The sequence below is a fragment of the Carcharhinus amblyrhynchos genome, chromosome 5 (genome assembly GCF_965287045.1).
Source record: "Carcharhinus amblyrhynchos chromosome 5, sCarAmb.v2.hapA, whole genome shotgun sequence".
NCBI lineage: Eukaryota > Metazoa > Chordata > Chondrichthyes > Carcharhiniformes > Carcharhinidae > Carcharhinus > Carcharhinus amblyrhynchos.
Window position 1 is genome coordinate 120,838,501 of NC_137328.1, and position 18,529 is coordinate 120,857,029.

Genomic DNA, 18,529 nt, shown 5'->3' on the forward strand with positions numbered 1-18,529 from the left:
CACACACACTCACACACACACACACTCACACTGACACACACACACACTGACACACACACACACTCACACACATACTCACACACACACACACTGACACACACACACACTCACTCACACTGACACACACACACTCACACTGACACACACACACACTCACACTCACTCACACACACACTCACACACACACACTCACACACACACACACTCACACTGACACACACTCACTCACACTGACACACACACACACTCACACTCACACACACACACACTCACACACACACACTCACACACACACACACTCACACTGACACACACACACTCACACTGACACACACACACTCACACTGACACACACACACACACACACACTCACTCACACACACACACTCACACTGACACACACACACACACACTCACACACACTCACTCACACACACACTCACACTCACTCACACACACACTCACTCACTCACTCACACACACACTCACACACACACACACACACTCACACTGACACACACACACACTCACACTCACTCACACACTCACTCACTCACACACACACACACTCACACACACTCACACACACAGACACACACCCACACTCACTCACACACACACACACACACCCACACTCACTCACACACACACACACACCCACACTCACTCACACACACACACACTCACTCACACACACTCACTCACACACACACTCACTTACACACACACACACTCGCTCACACACACACACACTTACACACACACACACTCACTCACACACTCACTCACACACACACTCACTTACACACACACACACTCACTCACTTACACACACACTCACTCACACTCACTCACACACACACTCACTTACACACACACACACTCACTCACACACACACACACTCACTCACACACACACTCACTCACTCACACACACTCACTCACACACACACTTACACACACACACACTCACTCACACACACACACTCACTCACTTACACACACACACACTCACTTACACACACACACACTCACTCACACACACACACTCACTCACACACACTCACTCACACACACACAGACACACACACTCTCTCTCTCACACACACACACCCACTCATATGCCCACTCACACACACGTGCACACGCACACACATACATAACACACACACACATGCCCAGACGCACACTCACACCCACATACACACTCACATCCACAGACACAGACACATTCACGCCCACACACACACACTCATGCCCATACACACACAGATACACATTCACACACACACACACGCACAAACACACACACACACTCACGTCCACACACACACACCCACACACACACTCACGCCTCTCTCACACACACACACACACACACACACACTCATACGCAAACAGATACATACACACAGGCCCACACACACTCATGCCCACATACACACACACACCCACACCTTCACTCACACACACAGACACACACACACACTGTCACTCACTGCACACAGACACACATACATGCCCACACACACACTCACACTCACACCCACATAGACACTCACACTCACACACACAAGCACCCACAGACATTCATACTCACGGCCTCACTTACACACACACACACACATTCACATGCAGACACACATGCGCAGAGACACAAAAACACACACACACACACACACACACACACACACACAAATTCAGTCGAATTCCAGCTTTATAGTCAGTGACACAGGCACACACATGCAGACACACAAGAACAAACGTACACATGAAGACTCCACACACTGAGCCAAATATACACTGATACAGGCATGCACATGTGGAGACACTGAGATACACACACTGGTATACACATCGTACAGATATGCAGACATTCGGACACACACAGTCACAGACAGACACAATCACTCAGACACACAGCACTTGGCATTCCTTTGATAACCACTATCTGACAGTTACAATGCAGAGCGCTGTCTCCTGTTTATCTGAGCTGAGCTCTTGATTGGCCATAATCAAACCTAGCCTCGGAACAGGAAACGCCATCACTCCAAGCTATTTACAAATAACATGGTGCTTCATGTTAACATCAAATCTGGGAATAAATCAGGAATTCCATTATCTCCTGACATCTGTTCAACACACACTTTTCAAAGAATCAACATTCTCCGGAAACATCTCAGCGACCACATCCACCATTTAGCAATGTTTTCAGTGAATCAAACTGAACTCGCTTCAAACTGTTGGACACACTGGGTGGGACTCCATGGCCTCGTCGTCCCAAACCCTTAACATCCCATCTCAACTCAGTGGAGCTTTCCAGTCTCCGCCCCTCGCCCGCTCCCATTCCCCTGGCAGGTGAGGAGGTAAGGTTCTGGCCACTATCTATCTTCTCCAAGTCTCTGGAAGGGAAGGTCGAAGGTTACTGGTCCTGGGAGGGAGCATTCCTTTGCAATTGATAGAGATTGGCTCTGTGAATGGAGCTCAGGCTTGCTCTGTAAGTTGTCCCCGGGCTCACCCAGACCATGAAGGCTTCCATTTCCTAAGAGTCATTGAATGGGATGGCATGGTGGCACAATAGTTAACTCCGCTGCCTCAGAGTGCCAGGGACCTGGGTTCAATTCCCAGCCTGGATCATTGTCACTGTAGAATTTGCACATTCTGCCCATGTCTGTGTGGGTCTCTGTAATAAATCTTCAGAGGCAGAAGTCCCTTCACCAAAATCTCTTTATTTACAATCCTAACAGCAGTGCACAGAGTGCTCGCAGTCAGCAGTCTACCTTCCAGCGGTGACAGAGGAACTGACACACCCAGTTAATTACAAGGCGCAGACTCCCTGATTGGTCCATCAATCGAATCCTCAATCAGGGAGCTCATACTCCAATAGGCCAATCTCAATGGTCTAACTGAAGTCATGACAGGTTCATGACTCTGGGTCCTCTGGTTTTGTCCCTAAGTCCAAAATACGTGCTGGTTAGGTGCATTGACAGTGCTAAATTCTCCCTCAGTGTACCCAAACAGGCATCGCAGTGAGCCAACTAGGTGATTTTCACAGTAACTTCATTGCAGTGTTAATGTAATGCAGTAATGAATAAACACACTTTGAATTTAACTTTAACAAAGAAACACAGTTAATATCAAATGGCTGAGTCTCACTGGCTGCTGTTCGCTCACATCTTGTGTGGAAAGAATTTTCTTCCCCCCACAATTCTCATCTGTGTCCCTCTAACTCTAGTCGCTTAAGCATTCCCGATTTCAGTTGAGTCATCATTGATGGCCTTCTCTTCAGCTGCTTAGAGCCTACTCGTGAATCCTCAGATACTGAAGCAGTCCATGTTCAAATGCATCAAGATCTGGACAATATCCAGGCTTGGGCTGACAAGTGGCAAGTAGCACACAAATGCCAGGCAATGCCCAACACCAATAAGAGACACTCTAACCGCCGCCCCTTGACACTCAATGGTGTAACCATCACTGAATCTCCCACTGCCAAACATCCTTGGGGTTGCCATTGACCCAACTGGACTCACCATGTGAATACAGTGGTGACAACACTCACTCTCCACATCCTTGGTCCAGAGGCTACTAACCTTTAGGGCGACATAGTGGTTCAATAGTGAGCACTGCTGCCTCACGGTGCCAGGGACCTGGGTTCAATTCTGGCCTCGGGACTCTGTCTGTGTGGAATTTGCACATTCTCGTCGTATCTGCGTGGGTTTCCTCTGGCTGCTCCAGTTTCCTCCCACACTCCAAAAATGTGCGGGTTAGGTTGACTGACCATGATAAATTAATCCTAGTTTCAGGGGGATTAGCAAGGTAAATGTGTGGGGTTGTGGAAATGGGGGGGTCTGGGTGGGATTGTGGTTAGGGCAGACTCGATGGGCCAAATGACCTCCTTCTGCACTGTCGGGATTCTATGATTCTGTGAAGAGCAGGTTAGAGACTAGGAACAGTGTGATGAGTAACTCACCTTGGAGACAGGGTCAAGGCTGAGTTATCTATATGTTTGATGGACAAGGGGCTTGAGGTTTATGAGAGGCAGGCAGAAAAGTAGAACTGAGATACAATCAGAACAATTCTGGTCTTACTGAATGGTGAAAGATAGAAGGGCTGAATGGCCTCCTCCTGTGCCTAAGTCCTATGTTTTCCTATGTTCATGCCTAATCTGCACACAGCAAGCTCCCACTGTGATAATGACCGGATCATCTGTTTTTATTGATGTCAGTTGACAGGTAAACGTGGTGAATTATTTCATCAAATGCTTCTCTGGGATGGGATCTGGATCTTTACCACCCATATCTGGTATTCTTGTGTGAGCTGCAGTGTGTATTTCTACCCATTGTGTAGCACGGAATCCTGGATCTGCTCTGGGTGCCACATTCCCTGCAAAGGCACCCAAAATCCGTCATGAGAATTCAATGCTGAGATATATATACTCAAAAGGGTTGCTTTAAGAGCTGATCACATGATTTCTGGTGATGTTATTAGGGTGTTGGCAGAGGCTGATGTTTTATTTCCAGTTTTGTATTCTGTGCAGAGCAGAGAGCAGCTCTTCAATAAAACCCGTTGTGTGTCAGTTTGAATCTCTGTGTGCAGACCAAATCGTTTTCTATCTGTGCAAAACCCACAACCCCTAACACCGTTATGATGTTACAGAAGGAAGAGTAAAAATACCTCTTCCACCTCTAGGGCCACCAAATCCTTCCTCAAAGAAGGTGACCAAAACTGAACACAATACTCCAAATGTGGTCTCGCCAATGTTTTATACAATTTTAACAACACTTCTCTACTTTTATACTCTAGGCCCTTTGCAATAAATGCCAAGATTCCATTTGCCTTCCTCATAACATTCTGCACCACCATACCCACTTTCTGACCCTCATGCACAAGGGCACCCAGATCCCTCTGCACAAACGTCTTTTGAATTTAAATAGTGATTTGCCCTTTTTTCCGGCCAAAATGGATAACCTCACATTTATCCCCATTACATTCCATCTGCCAGATTCTGGCCCATTCCCCTAGCCTGTCACCATCCATTTCAAAACTTTTTATCTCCCTATCACAGCTTGTTTTTCCACTTATCTAATGTCATTAGCACATTTTGCTATGTTACGCTCTGTCCCTGCTTGTGAATCATTGGTATAAACTGCAAATACTTGTGGTCCGCAAATTGAAACCTGCAGGAACCCACTAGTTACAGATCGCCAATTGCAGAAGGAACCATTTATCCCAACCCTCTGCTTTCTATCAGTCAGCTAATTGTCAATCCAAGCCACTACTCTACTCCCAACCCTTTGGGGTCGAATCTTTGGGATCAGTCTCTTGTGTGGCATCTCTTATCCCAGGGGCAAAGGGCCAATTAAAGTTAAAGTTAAAAGTTAAACTTACTTATTAGTCACAAGTAGGCTTACATTAACACTGCAATGAAGTTACTGTGAAATCCCCCTAGTCGCCACAGTCCAGCACCAATTTGGGTCAATGCACCTCCCCAGCATGCCTTTCAGAATGTGGGAGGAAACCGGAGCACCCAGAGGAAACCCACGCAGACACAGGGAGAACGTGCAGACTCCACACAGACAGTGACCCAAGGCTGGGAATCGAACCCAGGTCCCTGGCACTGTAAGACAGCGGTGCTAACCAATTTACCACCGTGCTGCCGCCTCGGGGTGTAGGTTGAAAGCGAGAGGGGAAGTTTAAAAGGGATGGAAGGTGCAAGTTTTTCACACAGAGGGAGGCGAATGCCTGGAACGCGGTGCTGGAGGAGGTGGTGTAAGCAGATTCTATAACAACATATAAGAGGAACCTGGATAGGTACATGAATATGTGGGATTTCTTTCTGTTTTACCCCAGTCCAACGCCGGCATCTCCACATCATAGATACATGAATAGGCGGGGAATAGAGGGATATGGACAATGTAGAAGCAAGAAAATATTAGAAGATATCTTTGTCGGCACAGATTTGGTGGGCTGAAGGGTCTAATCTTCCTCTTTGTTCTTTATTCATCTTATCAAGCGCCTTCTGGAAATCCAGATAGATCCCATCTACAGGGTCTCCGTTATCTACCTTGCTGGTTATATCCTCAAAGAACTCTCACAGGTTTGTCAAACAGGACTTGCCCTTCACAAAACCGTGCTGACACCAGTAAACTGAGCTTTGCTTTACCAGATACTCAGTCACCTCCTCCTTAATGATTGATCCCAGCCACTTTCCCACCACAGAGGTCAAGCTGACTGCCCTATAGTTTCCCCATATTTTGCCTTTCTTGAATAACATTAGCTTGTTTCCAGTCCAGCAACCAAGGGATTTAAACGGGAGGATGTGAATTTTAAATCAGACGCTCGGAGATTTGGAATCGATGTAGGCTGGTGAGGAGAGAGGTGATGGTGAATGGCACTCATTTTTATTCATTAGCGGGACATGAGCGTTGCCGGCTGGCCAGCATTTATTGCCCATTCCTAGTTGCCCTTGGAGGGCAGTTGAGAGTCAACCACATTGCTGTGGCTCTGGAGTCACATGTAGGCCAGACCAGGTAAGGATGGCAGATTTCCTTCCCTAAAGGACAGTAGTGAACCAGATGAGTATTTCCGACAATCAACAATGATTTTGTGGTCATCAGTAGATTTTTAATTCCAGATTTTTAAAAAAAATTGAATTCAAATTCGTCCATCTGCTGTGGTGGGATTCGAACCCAGGTCCCCAGAACATCAGCTGCTTTTCTGGAATTAATAGTCTAGTGATAATACCACTAGGTCACCATCTTCTTGCGAAGAACATGGGGACCAGTGGAGGCCATTCAGCCCCTCAAGTACAATTCAGTCACAGTTGATTCCTACATCAACACTAGTTACCCACCTTAGCTCCACATCCTTTAGCCAACAGAAACAAAGAGGAAAAAGGTAAAGGCAGCAGAGTGTTGGATGGAGTGAAGAGGCCAGGGGTGGGTGCTGGGCTTGGAGTGGGGGGGGACTGCGGGGGGGCTCGGCAAGACGAATGCCATTACGGAGTCAGAAGGGAGCAAGGCGGCAGTTCAGAACCTCAGCAGCGGAGGCTCAGGCAGAGTTAAACAAACTTGACTCTCACATCAATCCAAGAACTCGGCTGCCTTACCCTGAGGGCCAAATATTAGGCAGAGTTTGCAGTGAATTCTATCCTGCCTGAACAACTGTCTCACAAAAACTGAACTGGGGTTGATTTGTGGTCCACACTAAAGAGCCCAATTGATAAGGGAACAAAAGACAAACTTCACGTTTTGTTATGACTTGGCAAGCTGACACTTGCAAGCCAGTGTGAACCAGTCTGCTGGGGTTATTGATGGCAAGGCACTCATTCTGCAAACTAATGCCCCAACAGATGGATCGATGCCAGTCCCACAAAGCAGGGCAACCTGACCAGTTGTCTTAGTTTGTAAAAGGCTCGCTCCTCGTTCAATTTCATCAGGAAACCAGCAGACCTGCAATGAAGTTACTGTGAAAATCCCCCAGTCGCCACACTCCGGTGCCCGTTCGGGTACACTGAGAGAGAATTTAACATAGCCAATTTACCTCACCAGCACTTCTTTTGGGCTGTGGGAGGAAACCCACACAAACACGGGGAGAACGTACAAATTCCACTCAGACAGTGACCCAAGCTGGGAATCGAACCTGGGCCCCCGGCACTGTGAAGCAGCAGTGCTAACCACTGTGCCACCCAGAGCAGAGGAGGCTGAGGGGGGCCTGATCAAGGTGTATAAAATTATGAGGGACATGGATTAGGGCAGCGTGGCAACACAGTGGTTAGCACTGCACCAGGGACCCGGGTTCTGGGATTCTGGCCTCGGATCGCTGTGTGTGTGGAATCTGCATGGTCTCCCTGTTTTTGCGTGGGTTTCCTCCGGGTGCTCCCACTTCATCCCACACTCCGGAAGATGTGCGGGTTACATGGATTGGCCGTGCTAAATTGATCCTCAGCGTCCAAAGACAGGCAGGTTAGGTGGATTAGCTATGGATAATGTCTATGGAATTAAGTAGATAGGATGGGAGAGAAGGCCTGGGTGAGGGAGTTTATGTCCCCTTCTCTGATCAGAACCCTCCACAAACACCGTTTCCGAAAGCTTGTGGGATTACTATCAAATAAACTGGTTGGACTCTAACCTGGTGTTGTGAGACTTCTTGCGGAGAGAGTTGGCGCAGACTTGATGGGCCGAATGGCCTCGCTCTGCAGTGTAGGGATTCTATGATTCTCTGAAATGCAGAAAGTTGGGGGTAAAGAAAAGGGTTTCATTGCCGTTTAGTCTGTGTTAGGTGCTCCCAAATAGGCGGGGCCATTAGCATTGCGGATTCCAGACACTGGGATCCCTGGAATCCCTGACGGTCTCGGAAATTTGATTGGCATTTTCCCCGCAGGCTCGTACACGGGGCTCAACCGAGCTCCACTTACCTCCCAAAGCAAGGATTCTCCTCGCGCCGAGAATGGCTCCCAATATCGTAACCCGCTGTCGGAACGGGCAGCGATAGTGGAGCTATCACTTACACCCTCGTGTTGATTCACCCAGAGATACCCTGTGCTGGGCACCGGACTTTTCATCGCAGGGAAATTGCCTCCCCTCTATCACCAGCAGAGCTCGCGATACCGGCAGCCCCACCTGCACGCTCCCACCCCCAACCCCACCCCCCTTCCCAGGCAGGAGAAGGCGGCTCTCACCCTTGGTGCCGTATCATATTAGCCACCGGGCGAGTGAGCTCACCGCACAGACTGGTTCCACATCGCGAGCGGCCGTCCAAAGCCCTTCCCGGCCCTGCAGTGCTGAAATTCAAATGGGGAATTCGTCACAAAGGGGACTGAGAGCCGACAGCACAGTGCGGAAAGGGAAAACGAGGAAGCGAGTCAGCTGAAATGGGTCAGCAGCGTTCGGCGCACAATAGGTGAACGTATCGGTGAAACCTTAGCCAGGAGGAGGCTATCGTTCTCAGAGTCTGTCCCTGCCCCAGGATACAGTACAATCTCCACCCATACCTTCCACATTTCCATCTCCGCTCCTCTCTGAGTGTGACTTTCACCACAGCATTTCTTTTTAACACCGCAGCCATTCCTGCACTTCAACCATGATGTGGACTGTGGATTAGCATTGGACTGGGGTGGGGAACAGTAAGAAGTCTCACCACACCAGGTTCAAGCACTGCCCCTTCATCAGGTGAGTGAAGTTGTACAGACTCACCTGATGGAAGTAGCAGCACTCCAAAACCTCTTGAACCTAGTGTTGTGAGACTCCTTACTCTACACTTCAGCATTTATTTGTTAGTGTCACAAGTAAGGCTTACATTAACGCTGCAATGAAGTTATCACGAATATTCCCTAGTTGCCACACCCGGCGCCTGTTTGGATACACTGAGGGAGAATTTAGCACGGCCAACACACCATGTCTTTCGGGCTGTGGGCAGAAACCAGAGCACCCAGAGGAAACCCAAACAGACACGGGGAGAATGTGCAGGCTCCGCACAGACTGGGAGTCAAACTCTGGTCCCTAGCGCTGTAAGACAGCAGTGCTAACAACTGTGCCACCGAGGAACCCGGGATCTGTGAATAGTTAAAGGCGGCCAACAAATGGTTTGAATTTAAATATGCAAGTCTCAAGGTTTCATTGTCGAGAGATCTAAAGAGCCCTTACTGCAACACAAACTTCTATTTTGTAAATGATTCTGGCTGAGGGGTAAGTATGGGGAGAAGTCCCTTGCGCTCTCTGGAATGGAGACCTCCCAACGAGAGGGCTTCAGTTTAATAACTTAACCGAGAGACAACACTCTGACGGTGCGCCACCCTCTCCGCACTGCACTGAGAATGTGACAGCCTAGATCCACAGCTCAAGTCTCCGGAAGAAAATTTGAACCCACAGCTGTGGCCTCTGAGGAGGAGGGGCACTACTGTATAATAATGGGGCTGGGTGTGGCACTGGGCAAGGGTAAATGCTGATGGATACCTATAAATGGGGCAAACATTCCTGGCTGCTACTGCTGACCACTGAATGTCCGGCTTTTAATAAAGAATTGAAGGAGATCTTCGCTGTATTTCATTTGGAGGCAGTGTGGTTCTCACAAGTATGAAGAAACTGCCTAGCAGGAAAAACATTATTTTATTTCATTAGAGCTCAGGGATTATTGCATTGACTGTTCCCTTTGCAATTACACAACAGTGCAGGTTAGTAACACTGGCAGCTGCTAATGTCACCTCACGGTGTGGTTACATGGCAATATGAGTCTCTTGGTCCATATTACAACTGGCGTATATTATGTGTGGCAAGATGGCCCAGTGGTTAGCATTGCTGCCTGACAGTGCCAGGAACCCGGGTTCGATTCCCGGCTTGGGTCACTGTCTTTGCGAAATCTGTATGTTCTCCCTGTGTCTGTGTGGGTTTCCTCAGGGTGCTCCGGTTTCCTCCCACAGTCCAAAAGATGTGCCGGTTAGATGGATTTGCCATGCTAAATTGCCCCTTAGCGTCCTGGGATGTGTAGGTTAGAGGGATTAGTGGGTAAATGTGTGGGGTTATGGGGACAGAGCCTGGGTGGGATTGTTGTTGGTGCAGACTCGATAGGCCAAATTGTCCCCTTCTGCGCTGTAGGGTTTCTATGACTAGTGTCAAAAGTAGGTTTACATTAACACAGCAATAAAGGTACTGTGGAAGTTCCTCATTCGCCACACTCCAGTGCCTGATCGGGCACACAGAGGGAGAATTTAGTGTGGCCAATGCACCTAACCAGCATGTCTTTTAGACTGTGGGAGGAGACCAGGGCACCCAAAGGAAACCCACACAGATACGGATAGAATGTGCAGACTCTGCATAAATAGTGAACCAAGGCAGAAACCGAACCCAAATTCCTGGCACTGTGAGGCAGCAGTGCTAACAACTGTACCACAATGCTGCCCTAATTGAAAACTGAAATTATATTGAAAATCTCACCTGAAGAAGAGGGAAACCCGAAAGCTAGTGAGTTTACTATCAAATAAATCAGTTGGACTTAAACCTGGTGTTGTCAGACTTTTTACTGGGAAGGGAGGAGTCCATTAAAAGATTCCTTTAAAAGATCTATCCAACTCATCCCAACTCCCTGCTCTTTTTCCATAACCCTACAATGTTTTTCCCTTCTAAGAAGACACCATCTCTTCCTCTAACCAGGGTGACTGTGGAGAATCCCAGAATGCTCCCTGGTGTATCCTCTCTGCCGCCTCCTCATATGTCAGTGCTGCCGTTCCGGGCAAGTGGAGAGTATCCCATTACGTTCCTGACTTGTACCTTGTGGATGGTGGACAGACTCTGGGGAGTCAGGAGGTGAGTTACTCACCACAGAATTCCCATTCCTTCCCCTGTACCATTAGATCTACTTGAGATTGAATGGTACAGGGACGATGGACATTGGGTCATGCGGAGAGACTGGAGAAGCTGGAATTGACTTTCTGAGAATAGAAAAGGTGAAGGAAAAATCGAGGTGTCCAAGAAGCTGGACACCATCAGGGACAAAGCAGCCCCACTTGACTGGCACCCCATCCACCATCTTAAAAAAAATCGCTCTGTCAACCACTGGAGCGCAATAGCAGCGTGTGTGCCATCTACAAGATGCATTGCAGCAGCTTATCAAAGTTCCTTGGACAACACTTTCCAAGGTTTATAAAATGTTGAGAGGAATAGATAGGGTGGATTCTCAGAAGCTATTTCCCCGGGTTGAAATGGTCGCTACGAGAGGACACAGATTGAAGGTGCGGGGAGGCAAGTACAGAAGTGATGTTAGGGGTAAGTTTTTCACTCAGAGGGTGGTGAGTGAATGGAATCGGCTGCCGTCAGTGGTGGTGGAGGCGAACTCGCTGGGGTCTTTTAAAAGACTTCTGGATGAGTATATGGGGTTTAATGGGATTGGGGGTTATAGATAGGTCTATAGATTGGTAGGTATTGATGTGATCGGTGCAACTCGTGGGCCGAAGGGCCTGTTTGTGCTGTAGTGTTCTATGTTCTATGTTCAAATCCATGACTTCTTCCATCTAGAAAGACAAGATACATGGGAACACCACCCCCTGCAAGTTCCCCTCCAAGCCACTCACCATCCTGACTTGGAAGTATATCGCCATGTTTTCTCCTGTACTGTAGGGGTTCTATGATTTTACGAATAACAGGAGGAACCTTTGTGCCCAATGGTTGGCAAAAACATAGAATTCACCCCCTCCCCCTGGTTCAGATGGATAGCACATTACAAAGAAAGGCTGAGGCTGTATAAGGCTCTGGTCAGACCCTATTTGGAGTATTGTGAGCTATTTTGGGCTCCATACCTAAGGAAGGATGGCCTTGGAAAGGGTCCAGAAGAGGTTCACAAGAATGATCCCTGGAATGAAGAGCTTGTTGTATGAGGAATGGTTGAGGACTCTGGGTCTGTACTCGTTGGAATTGAGAAGGATGTGGGGGGATCTTACTGAAACTTACAGGATACTGTGAGGCCTGGATAGAGTGGACATGGAGGGGATAGTTCCACTAATGGGAAAAACTAGAACCAGAGGGCACAACCTCAGGTTAAAGGGATGATCCTTTAAAACGGAGATGAGGAGGAATTTCTTCAGCCAGAGAGTGGTGAATCTGTGGAACTCTTTGCTGCAGAAGGCTGTGGGGGCCAGGTCACTGAGTGTCTTTAAGACAGAGATAGATAGGTTCTTGACTAGTAAGGGGATCAGGGAAAGGCAGGAGAATGGGGATGAGAAAAATAACCATGATTGAATGGCGGGGTAGACTCGATGGACCGAGTGGTCTCATTCTGCTCCTATGTCTTATATCAACAGACAAGAGAGAAAAGAAATAGAGGAAATGTTGATGGGAGTGATGAAGGCGGAAGGGAGGAGGATTGTGTGGAATATGACATTGAACAGTAGGATCAAGTAGTCTGTCTTGGGGCTGTAAAAATTTTGTAAATTCTACTCGAAGTTTGCATTATCCAGGCTGGAGTTCTGATGACACAGTCTTGTGGGTGGTTTATGGCAGAGCCTGTTACACGGACATTCAATTCATAAATAGATCAGATGACAAGACGCCACAAAAATGTGAAACGTATTCGTTTGAAAGTTATGAATTGTGGCTAAATATACTTTTGATGAGATCATGTAATGTGAGTTTATTTTTGGCTGGAGCTTTGAATTCCAGGTTCTGTTAGGTTAGCAAAATAATACAGTGTTCCGAGGTTTAATTACAGGCATCGCCATCACAAAGAATTCCTGGCTTCCAGAACTGTTCGTGACGATATGAAGGGAGAAGGTATCTACGCAGTAAGAAGTCTCACAACACCAGGTTAAAGTCCAACAGGTTTTTTTTTTGGTAACACGAGCTTTCGGAGCATTGCCCCTTCATCAGGTGAGTGGCCAAAAACTCGTGCTACTAAATAAACCTGTTGGATTTTAACCTGGTGTTTCGAGACTTCTTACTGTGCCCACCCCAGTCCAACTCCAGCATCTCCACATTGTACCTACAGAGAGTAAGGCGGCACCATCTCAACATTGCACTGAAGTGAAGGATTAATCTGTGCTCCTAGGACGGGCTTCAAACCTAACGCCTTCTGTCTCCGATCTTGCAAGTAAGAGATTTGTAGGGTTAGAAAGTTTTAGTTCTGATTTGGAGGAGTGAGACTGTGGGGGGAGTTTTCCCGATTCGCCCACCATGGTGGGCGGGGTGGGGGACGGACTATGCAAATGTCCATCGACCTCCAGTGGGATTTTCCGGTTCAAGAGTGAGCGTGGCTGGAAAATCCGGCGCTGTCTCTTTAAATTTCAGGGGAAATGAAATGGTCAAGGAGCGAAGAACAAAGAAAAGTACAGTGCAGGAACAGGCCCTCCAAACCCTAACTAAACTATAAACAAATCTTTCTGCCCTTACTCTGTATCCCTCTATTCCCCCCCTGTCCATGTACCCATTCAGGTGCCTGTTAATGTGCCAGCTTCCACCACCTCCTCTGGCAGCGTGTCCCAGGCACCCACCACTCCCTGCATGAAAAACTTGCCACGCACATCGCTCTTAAACTTTCCCCCTCTCACCTTGACCCTGTGCCTCCTTGTAATTGACATTTCCACCCTGGGAAAAACCTCTAACTATCCACCCTGTCTATGCCTCTCATCATTTTGTAGACCTCCATCAGGTGTCCCCTCAGCCTCCGTCTTTCCAGTAAAAACAATCCTAGTTTATTCAACCTCTCCTCATAGCCAACACCCTCGAGACCAGGCACCACCCTGGATGGGTACATGAATATGGAGGTATAGAGACATATGGTCTGAATAAAGGCAGAAACCTTTGTTTTTAGTTCAGTTCGGCATCATGATTGGCCTGGACTTGGAGGGCCGAAGGGCCTGTTCCTATGCTGTACTTTTCTTTGCTCTTTGTTATGTGATATATGCACAGAAACCTTGGCTGGTTTCACTGTTGAAGATCAAATAAAGAATCAGATTATTTTATTGAGATAGAGCTTCTGGAGGTTTACATACAAGGACAATGACAGCTGTTGCTAAGTCTACAATGAAAAGACCCGAAGTCTCCTAAAACCCAGAAGTGTGTTATTGATATCAAGTTGTAAATAGCTGCGCTAGGAGCTGTCCCTTTGCTTCTAAAATGAAAGGTCATAGTGATTAGAGTAAGTTGAATAATGTGTTTCCCAATGCCATGGAAAAGAGGTTAGAGGAAGCCCCTTTTGAGATCAGGTTACAGGCTTCCTTATAAATCCAGAAATAGCATGTGGGTAATTGTAGTTTGGTCTTGGGTGAGCTGTAGCTATCTGGGAGGGGAAGAGCAAAAGGTTTGATATTGGTCAGTCCTGCACCTTGAGCACAGAAATGTTGGGTGGGATTCTCTGGCTGCACTGGCCTGAAAACCAAATATTCCTGCCCGACTTCAATGGACCTTTACATGGTCCGCCCGCTAGAATTCCAATGGCGGATGGGAGAATTCTGGCCATTGACTCTATGCTTCACCATGTGGAATTCTGTGGGATGTTCATCCCCAGTTTGAAAACTCGGCCTGTGAGGCATTAAAGGCTGGAAGATTCACCAAGCTGAGGCTGGAGGAATATCCCCAGGAAGACTCACTGTGAAAATTAGTACTGGAAAAGGAAAAAAGAAAAGTAAAAACCTTAGAAGCTATGAAACATTTTGGATTGGTTCCAGGCAAAGTGAGAGTTTACTTAAGAAAGCAAGTAATGTAAAGAAATTGGGCTTATCAATTCAGTAATTCAGTAAAAGCTGAAAGAAGAAAATTCTGTTCAGTAGTTCAGTTGCCAATACAAACAGAACATTGCTTCCTAAATAGAGTTCTGCTTGTTTAATCATTTAATACTGTAAAAATTTAAAAACATGCGTCAGGTAACTATAGGCCCGTTACCTTAATATCTATAGTGGGGAAAATGCTTGAATCTATCAAGGAAGAAATAGCGAGACATCTGGATATAAATTGTCCCATTGGTAAGATGCAGCATGAGTTCATGAAGGACAGGTCATGTTTGACTAATTTGGTGGAATTCTTTGAGATCATTACATGTGCCGTGGACAATGGGAAACCTGTGGATGCAGTGTATCTGGATTTCCAGAAGGCATTTGACACGGTGTCACGCCAAAGACTGCTACATAAGATAAAGGTGCACAGTGTTACAGGTAATGTATTAGCATGGATAGAGGATTAGTTAACTAACAGAAAGCAAAGAGTGGGGGGTAAATGGGTGTTTTTCTGGTTGGCGGTCAGTGGCTAGTGGTATGCCTCAGGGATCAGTGTTGGGACTGCAATTGTTTACAATTTACAGAGATGATTGGGAGTTGGGGAAAATTCGCAGAAGACACTAAGATGGGTGGCAGAGCAAAGCGTGCAGAGGACACTGAAAGTTTGCAAAGGGATATAGATAGTCTGAGTGAGTGGGTGAGGGTCTGGTAGATGGAAAACAATGTTGGTAAATGTGAGGTCATCCATTTTGGTAGGAATAACAGCAAAATGGACTGCTATTTAAATGATAAAAAATTGCAGCGTGCTGCTATGCAGAGGGACCTGGGTGTCCCTGTGCAGGAATCTCAAGGAGTTGGTTTGCAGGTACATCAGGTAATTAAGAAGGCAAATGGAATTTTGTCCTTTATTGCTAAAGGGATGGAGTTTAAAAACAGCGAGGTTATGTTGCAGCTGTATAAGGTGCTGGTGAGGCCACACCTGGAGTACTGTGTACAGTTTTGGTCCCCTTACTTGAGAAAGGATATACTGGCACTGGAGGGGGTGCAGAGGAGATTCACTAGGTTGATTCTGGAGTTGAGAGGGTTGGCTTACGAGGAGAGACTGAGTAGTCTGGGGCTATACTCATTGGAATTCAGAAGAATGAAGGGAGATCTTATAGAAACATATAAGATTATGAGGGAGTAGATATGATAGAAGCAGGGAAGTTGTTTCCACTGGCAGATGAAACTAGAACTAGGGGGCACAGCCTCAAAATAAGGGGGAGCAGATTTAGGACTGAGTTGAGGAGGAACTTCTTCACCCAAGGGTTGTGAATCTGTGGAATTCCCTGCCCAGTGAAGCAGTTGAGGCTACCTCATTGAATGTTTTTAAGGCAAAGATAAGTAGTTTTTTAAACAGTTAAGGAATTGAGGGTTATGGTGAGTGGGCGGGTAAGTGGAGCTGTGTCCACAAAAAGATCAGCCATGATCTTACTGAATGGTGGAGCAGGCTCGAGGGGCCAGATTGTCGGCTCCTGCTCCTACTTCTTATGTTCTTATCTTTCTTTAGTGGGACAGAGAGGAGAGAGAGAATGGGACAGTGTGAGAGAGGAGAAGGAGAGAAAGAATGGGAGAATGTGAAGTGAGAGATGATGGGATAAGAACATAAGAACATAAGAACATAAGAAATAGGAGCAGGAGTAGGCCATCTAGCCCTTCGAGCCTGCCCCGCCATTCAATAAGATCATGGCTGATCTGTTGTGGCTCAGTTCCACTTTCCCGCCCTCTCCCCATAACCCTTAATCCCCTCTCTTATCAAGAACCCATCAACCCGCTTCTTAAAAATATTTAGCGAGGTAGCCTCCACCACTTCAACGGGTAGAGAATTCCAGAGATTCACCACCCTTTGAGTGAAGAAGTTCCTCCTCAACTCCGTTCTAAACCGCCTCCCCTTTATCTTGAGGCTGTGCCCCCTAGTCCTACTGTCTTTTTTGAGCGGGAAGAGTCTCTCCACCTCTATCCTATCCATCCCATTCATCATCTTATACATCTCAATGAGATCTCCCCTCATTCTTCTAAACTCTAACGAGTACAAGCCTAGTTTATTCAGCCTCTCCTCATAGCTCAACCCCCTCAACTCTGGTATCAGCCTAGTAAACCTCCTCTGCACTCCCTCCAGGGATAGTGGGAGGTGAGAGAATGGGAGACTGTAAGAGGGGAGAGAAGAATGGGAAGATATATGGAATGAGAGCCTGGGAGGGGAAAGGGGGAGTGGGAGAGTGTGTTGCAGAGAAAGAGAGAATGGGGTAAGTGTGAAAGGGGAGAGAGAGAATGGGAAAGTGTGAATGAGGAAAGAGAGAATGGCAGAGTGCGTGAGGAGAGAGAGAATGGGACAGTGTGTTCTCTTTAAGCGTTATCGGTCTCTGTCAAGCTCCCGACAGCATTCCGCATGTAAAGGAGGGAGTCAGAATTTTCTTGGCTTAAGGTGCAGACCTGGTCATTATCCAGCTCTTTATTCTTTATTCCCCTCTCTGTCATCCAAGGTTGAAATGCAATTGCCCTCACTCTGTGATGGATCTCAGTGGGGAGGAATGGAGGGACAGCATCGAGGGATGGCTGGGCGGGTGGGTGGAAGTAATGATATGTTTATCAAATTGCACTCCAGGTTTCAAGGTTAATCAGCAAAAAATAAACGCAGGTGGTGATGAGGAAAATTTTTCTCTTCACGCAGTGAGTTATGTTTGGAATGTGCTGCTGGAAAGGATGGTGGAAGCACATTCAATAGTAACATTCAAAAGGGTATCTGGTAAGTACTCAAAGGATAGAACAAGTACAAAGTAGAGTGGAGAAGTGGAATTAATTGGATGGGTCTTTCAAAGAGCCAGTACTGATATGATGGCCGAATGGCTACAATATTTTATTACAACTTTCGTACAAACTTACAAATATTGACAATGCAGAAACAGGCTATTTAGCTGAAGGTAAGACAAGGGCCAGAATTTTACTGTCCTGCCCACCGTGGGAATTGGAATGGGTAAGGGGCAGACGATGGGATGATTCGTTGATTTTGGGTGGGATTTTCTGGTTTCAGGATCCTGTCCAATGTATGTGCAATGGCTCATGTTCCTAATCCAGAATGAGTAAACCCCTACACAGATTCCGCTGATGGAATCACATTGAATTTACAGCAGAGAAACAGGGTCATTCGGTCTAAGCTTTCTCCCTCTGTCCTTCAGCTAACCCCATCAACACATCCTCCTCTCCTTTCTCCCCCATAGGTTTACTGCCTTTCCACTGAAGTGCATCTGCACTGCTTCCCTCAGCTTCTCCAGATGGTAGCAATTTCCACGTTCT